Below are 6,929 nucleotides of genomic sequence, written 5' to 3'. Positions count from 1 at the left end.
AAAGAACTGCTATGTAAGAGTGTTCCTTTTCTTTTATATGACAGAGTTTGATCTTGATTTATTATTTATTTTTTAAAAAAGCCTTTAAAAGCATCCCTTTCTTCCCACTACGTTAAAGATGTGGTATTTATATTTGCTTTTCTTTTAGGAAATGATATAGGGGTTGCTTACATGGGGAAAGAAAATTTTATTCTCCAACACCCCCTCCCATTCTACTCAACCGTTTTAGTCGACATATGTTTGTTATCAGAGAGAGGTGCTGTGAACACACAGCCATTTTCTTAGCAGCTTTTTGACTGTATGTTACCATAGTCCCACAAGGCATTGGTCCTTTCCCATTGGGAAGTCATGAATAAGAGACTATGAAGCTCACACGTCAGATCTTCCTCAATTAATCCACCATTAGCATGTTCGGGGTCCACTACTGGATGGTTAACAGCGGCTTTTGTAACTGTACGCCGACCATACCCAATTATGCTTTGCTAAAAATGAACTCTTTGCAGACCAACCTTCTCGGGCTGTCAGTGTTTTCCGTTTTCCTATTTTAACGTTTGTGTATAGTGGCAGGCGACAGATGGTGTAGATCAGATCGATTTGATTGCATTAGATGATTTTTCCCCCTTCCCCACGCCTTTCTGGAAGCTCGCATCAGCTGAAGGCTCTCGCCTGGGACTCCTCCGAAGCATGAGCAAGCCGCCACCACGCGAAGGCACTGGGGCACAGCCAGCGCGAGGCGAGGAGGTCTCTTCCCAGGGCTTGTTAACACTGTAACCCGGCGCTCAGAGAGCAGCGTCTCCCACTGCCCAAGCCTGCCTAGCCGCCCATCGGATGACTCCTGGCTTCTGCACACAGTTGGAGTTCCGCCGGCAACCTGGATTTAGAGGGTAAGCACTTCATTCTAGACGGATTTGTGACAGTTACTTTGCTATACCTGCGATACCGCAGACAAATCTCAGCAAACGCAAAGGATGTGGGATGTGTGGGAGAGGGCGACTATGTTTACATCGGTAAATGGGTTTCTTTTTGTCTGAGATCGAGAGTGTTATTCGGTGACGATGTGTATAGTGTTTTGTCATTGATTGTAGGAGTCCACTACCACCCTCCTCCCGATTTTTCCCTCTCCTTCGTGTTTTCCCCTTTCTACTTGAGAGGAAAGGAGAGAGAGAGAAGGAGGGAGGAGGGAGAGAGGGAGGGAGGGGGAGAGGAGAGAGAGAGAGAGAGAGAGAGAGAGAGAGAGAATTTCTGCCTTAGCTTAATTGCCTTATTTCCTACACCGATTGTTTTGTAGCTTTCTTTATGTATATTTGGTTTTTAATTACCAAGCGTTTAGCTGGGATGGGTGCTGGCGAATGGGGAACAGGGTGGGGAAGTACAGGGAAAGGGAACACTGAGATAGTCGCAGTGGCTTTCAGAGATCAAAAGGTGCCAAAAGCACCCCTTGTCCCTTGCCTGAAAAACACACCTCCAATTACTGGGGCGAGAGAGAATTGTAGATTCTAATAAACATGGCTTGCAGGAGTCGACGAACAAAGGTACTTAATGCGGACCTAAGCCTCCGCTGCTATTGCTCCGATAGCGGTACCTAAATATTCAAAAGGAAAGTGTAAGTTGATCAACAAATGCCCTGGTAGTATTGGGCTTTTTCCCTTTTCCGTTTTTGTGTGGAGGGTGGAGGGGGGTGGGGAGGGTAGATGGGTGGGGGAAATCCGACAGCTTAAGGAGGTTTGAATTGAATATGCACCCAGCGGCAGTGGTCTCGTAGGAAATGGTGTTCTCGTAAGTCAGGCTGCCCCGCTGAAGCACCAGAGCTGTGGTTAGAGCTCGGAGCGTCAGTTCTGTTGGAAGTGCTGCGGGCTGTCTGCCTGGGCTGAGCTGTCCACTGGTCCAGGTGCTGAAGTGTGGAGCATTTGGTATGTAGGGAAAGGGCTGTCTCTGGTGCCTGGCTAGGAAGAAAACCTATCGACTGCGTTGTTCTAGGTTTTCTTTTCTTTTAAGCATGCAAGTCTGTGAGTCTCTGTGTATGTCCGTGTGTCTGACTTCCGTGTATGCGTTCGTGTCCGTGTCCGTGTAAGTGTGTGTGTATTTGTGTTTGTGTGATTTTCCCGGAATTATGATAAACTAAGAGAAAGTACTTGGAAAGCACTGAAAAGCTGTGTGGGCATTCATGCCGTGATTCTACAGAATGAGGAGAATGTGTGCATGTGGGGTGTGTGTATGTGTATGTGTGTGTGTGTGTGTGCCTTAACCATCCTTCTGAATTGAAAAAAAAATCATTCCATTTAGTAAATCAAATCCTATTTATACAATGTGTCTTGATTTCCTTTTAGGGGTAGTTGAGATTTTAAATAAAAGAGTTCAGGAGGAAATGCACACTTGGCTCACAGACTATTGCATTACTTTCCCTAAGGGCTTTTGTTTCTAGGAGTTCAGGCTAAAGGGAACCTGTCAGCTTTCTTGATTTTTTTTTTTCCTGGTTGTAGTAGCAGGGAAAAGCTCCATTTTACATCTGTGTTGGGTAATGGCAGAAAATAGTATTTATTAATTGTTTCACTGCCTTGAGTCTTTTGGTTTATGGTGTAATCATGAGTTACCTAAAAAGATACCACAAAATAGGCTAGTCAGTGGGAAGTACTATTTTTCTTTTGAGTTATTTCAGACAGAGATAAATCATAAAATCTAGAAATCATGTTGGTTTTTCTACTTGTAAGTAATGTGTCAGGAAAATGACGAGGTGTCTTGCCTGGAGAAGTATTATATCACAAATAATAATGAGAGCAGGCACAACCTGAGTGTCTTAAATTACAACCAGGTCAGCTAGATATGAGTTGAGGTGGTGGGAGAATGGTTACATAATTACTCCTTGATGAAGAACTATTTGCACTTACATAATTTGAGAAATCATGTCTGTTGCCACCGTTCCATATCCCTCCCCTACACACTCACATAGATGTACTTTCACGTATTAGAAAGTAAAGCAAGAGCCAAATTGAGAACTTTCTAATGGAGCTGCAGCATGTCTTGGGTGGTGGTGTTCCACTGGTCTGTTTTATTTAGTGAACAATAAACCCCCATTTGTCAGAATATCCACTGCATGGTCTTAAGACAAAGCTGTCCAAGTAAATGCTGTGTAGATCATCAAGGAACTGGGGATATTTCTCTGGATGTCAAATTTAGTCACTTTGAAAATGAGTTTTTTATTGAGTTCCTCCTCAAAATTATGTGCATGAGGACAGAGCTTCAAAGGGATTTCTGTAGAGGTGTTCTCAACACGGCAGAGTGATGTATTGATAGTGAGTCCTGAGATGTGGGCTGAGAAATTAAACGCCCTGGCAGTCCTAAATGATGCTTAAACCCTAGAAGCTCTACCAGCTTGTCAACTTAGTGAGTTCAGATAGTATGGAAAATGGGTTTAATTATTTTGTGCCTTGAAGCTGTTACCTTCCCCTTTAAAGCCATTATGTTGTATATAGCTCTAAGGCCTTCAGAGGGGAGATGCCTATTTTTTCGCTGCTCTATAAGCATTTTATTTTAAGTAGTAAATTGAATGAGTGTTTATTTTCTGTGCTCTTAAGCTTGAGACCATGCATTTCCAAAACACACTGTTGAAAATTTCGCCCATGCATGACCTGATCTTGATCTGAGTCTCACTTCTTCCTAAAGCCGTCCAGGCAAACACATTTGTAATGTTTGTGTGCTTAACTATGCATGTCTTCTACAGGGTTCGCTCGCTGCCATGACACTCAATCAAAGCACCTAGAGTGGGCAGCCCATGACCAGAGTGGGCAGAAAGCAGAGCAAGTACTAAGGAGAGCGCCGGGCGATCACCAGGTAAACTGAATGTTACTTATCACTCCCCAAAGAGCACTGGCACCTAGTCCCAGCTCCGTGGAAAGAAAGCACTTGTCTCTTGTGTGTTAAGTGGCTGGTTCTGTGATTTGTCTTTCAGAATTGGAAATAGAACAGCCATTTGGAGGATCTGGGCAGGAAGCAGCAGAGCACAGCTTTGGAGCCTTCTTTAGGGAAATCGAGTTATGGATTTATGGTCCCGGTCAAGCTCAGCCCAACCCCAGCCAGGGGCGGGCTCGGCAGCAAGAGTTCTTTCTGGTGGTGTCGGCGGCAGCAGCGACAGCGGTAGCAGCGGCAGAGGCAGCGGCAGCTTGGCCCTCTGACTCTCTTCGGTGACGGGTATTCTTGGGTGGATAATACGGATTACGTTGTTATTGCTTAAGAATACGCGTAGTCGAGGAGAGTACCAGCGGCAGGCGGGCAGCAGCCGCCCCTCCCAGCCCACCAGCTGGCCACTAAAAGCTCCCGGTTGCCAAGGTAGCACTTCTATGTTTTCTTTTCCTCGGGTGGTTTCGTTCTGGGTCTTCCCAACACCTCTGCTGACCCACACTGCTTTTTAGAAGGGAGAAAAAAATGGGTGCGCGCCGGGGAGGGGGCGGGGGGGGGGCAGGCGGAGGAGAGGGGAGGGGCGGAGAGAGGAAGAGGGTCTCTGAAACCCGGCTTGTGGGCTGTGGGGCCGTTCGTGTCCCTTTGGGTGTGTCTCTCTCTCTCTCTCTCTCTCTCTCTCTCTCTCTCTCTCTCTCTCTCTCTCTTTCTGGAATGTGACTGGAGGGCAAGGGGACAAGGAGTGGATCTGAAAGATTCTCTAAAGTTGCAAAGGATTGGAAGGCCTGGACCGGTTTAGTAACGCCTCTGAGCGTTGAGCTAGAACAGGGAAGAGGGTCGCCTGGGGCATGCCTCGGCAGAAAGGGCGTGTCCGTGGGCTAAGGTGCCCCGGGCAAGCTTGTCCAAGCTCGTGACTTCGCGAATTCCCGGCCTGGGGCGGAGCCGGAGCCCCACCCGCAGCCGGTCGACCCGTTCAGCCGGCAGACTTGGCAACCCAGCTAGAGGAGGGGCGGGGGACAGGGGACTGGGTCCCCATGGAACTTTCAGATTACAAGTGTTGTGGGTTTCTCAGGAACCCTTATTTTCTTTTCGGATTCTCCGTGGAGAGGTGGAGAAGCAGGCTGGTAATCGGATTGGTTGCACTGTGGTACGGAGCTGGAACCTTCCTGAAAGAGGTTGGGGCAAGCGGTGACTGTTCAGGTGTCCAGTTTCTTTGGGACACTTCTCCAGCGCTGCCTTCCCTACCTCTGCCTTTGGGATGAGTCTCAAACATCCACAAAAATCAAGGCATGTTACTAGTATCAGGTCTGCCAGAGATGGATGGGAGGAAGAGAAAACCCTCCAATCTTCTTGCATTTTTTTTTTTTTTGGTCTGTTTCTAACGTTGATGGACCATAAAGCAATGTGGATGCATCCCCTCCTAGCGAAGAGAAAGCAATCGCTGGCGGGACCCTTCCAGCACACCCCGGAATTCCTGGGGCAAGCGGACCTAGCAGGAGTTTAAGATGTTCCTTGGAGCCGGAAGATAAGGTCCACCGTGGTGGAAAGCGCTGGCAGAGGCTCACAGAGCTTAGCTCTAGCTGACAGCGAACCTTTCAACTATGCAGCTCGCTTTTATTACTCTTGGGAAGCTGCAAGGGTTCTTTGGGTGGTGGCGCGTCAAATATGGGAGGTGAAATATTGAGGAGAAAAGTCATCCAGGTGCCCAGAAGGTTCCATCAGGCGCGGTTAGACTTAAGACCAGTTTTCCTCCCTTGTGTGTAGCGGTTGATCTTGTTTGGCTGCGAAGAAGACTGAATTCCTGAGAAGTCGAAGTTGCTGGAGAACAGAAAGCAGCTCTCCCCCGTGGCGTGCCTGGACCCACTCTAGGCTCAGTTGTGTCCAGTCACCTTCTCCCTCTGGAGTATATGCCATTCCCGGTGCAAGACTTACATTCTCTCTACTGGGTCCTTGCCCACAAGAGCAAACTGAACCCTAGAGAGACTGCAAGCGAGGTGCCTCGCGGAAATAGCCTTCCCACTTAAGGTCTCCCCCTTTCTTCCAGCAATAGATCAGTAATGAAGAGTTCTCCACGCCCCTTTTCTCTTTTTCTCTCTTCCTACCCCTACTGTTTGGTCCCAGGCTGAGATCCAGGCTGTCTAGACTCCTAACTCTTGTTCTTTAGCTATGCTGATGAGAGGGGAAACGGGTGGGGTCCTGTTCAGACTCCTGGGAATGAGCCGGTTTTCAGAATAAGAAGAAGCAGGCAGACAGAGGCTGTCTCTGTCTGCAACATTCTGTTACTACCAAGAAAAATATGTAACCGAGGTTCTTTCTTTCATTGTTCCAAGAATTAACCTTCTTTCTCCAGTTGGTGATTAGGGGCTTTAAATTTCGTGCTTGTTATGTATCTAACAATACTCAGTATGTGTATGTGTGCCGTTGTTTCCCTGGAAATTAGGAAAGTAGAGAGGAGTGGTGTAGGCTAGTTGTTAGGTTATGCCTGGAAAGTTGTTCTCATGGTGGTTGATTAGCTAAGTTTGGAAGGTTTAAGGACAGACAGAGCTGAGGGCCTGGTATTGGAAGGAGAGAGAGAAAATGTCATATCTCATGACTTGTTGTGGGAATAAGCAAAATCTTTTTGGAAAATAAGCTATTTCACTCAGTTCTTTGGCACTGGCACTTCAGCTCATGATTGAAATTGCTTCATAAATGAATAATAAGTTTTAGAGGGGGATAATGGGAAGGGAAAAGGAAAGGAGGCCTCTGCCCATGCTATGACAAACTGTTTGATTTTCTCCTGATTGAGTGGTTTCAATTTTTAATCCAGTTACTTTCTTTCTCTTGAAGAATTATTTACTTATAAAAGTTTCCATTAGGTGTCAGTCTGGCTGAACTGGTTCCTGATAAACGATTTTTTAAGGGTGGGGGAGGGACATTTCCTTAGTCCGGATATTTAACAAAAAGGGGCAAATCAACTCAAACCTTATTAATTTAACATGGCTGTGATTGACGGCTTTTTGTTACAAGACAGCCTATTGTTTGTTTTTACCAGAAAA

General features: G+C 46.6%; 1 long non-coding RNA gene across 1 annotated transcript; it reads left to right on the top strand.

Moving 5' to 3' along the window:
- Nucleotides 1-695: 695 nt before the first annotated feature.
- Nucleotides 696-4,057, top strand: LOC121455018. The gene is made up of 3 exons (XR_005975414.1): nucleotides 696-884; nucleotides 3,719-3,828; nucleotides 3,947-4,057. It is a non-coding gene; the product is annotated as an uncharacterized LOC121455018 (long non-coding RNA).
- Nucleotides 4,058-6,929: the final 2,872 nt, after the last annotated feature.

This window comes from Microtus oregoni, unplaced genomic scaffold (genome assembly GCF_018167655.1).
Source record: "Microtus oregoni isolate MIOR12 unplaced genomic scaffold, Mior012 000000F_ref0000247, whole genome shotgun sequence".
In the NCBI taxonomy this organism is placed as follows: domain Eukaryota; kingdom Metazoa; phylum Chordata; class Mammalia; order Rodentia; family Cricetidae; genus Microtus; species Microtus oregoni.
This window is presented reverse-complemented; position numbering and strand designations above follow the sequence as displayed.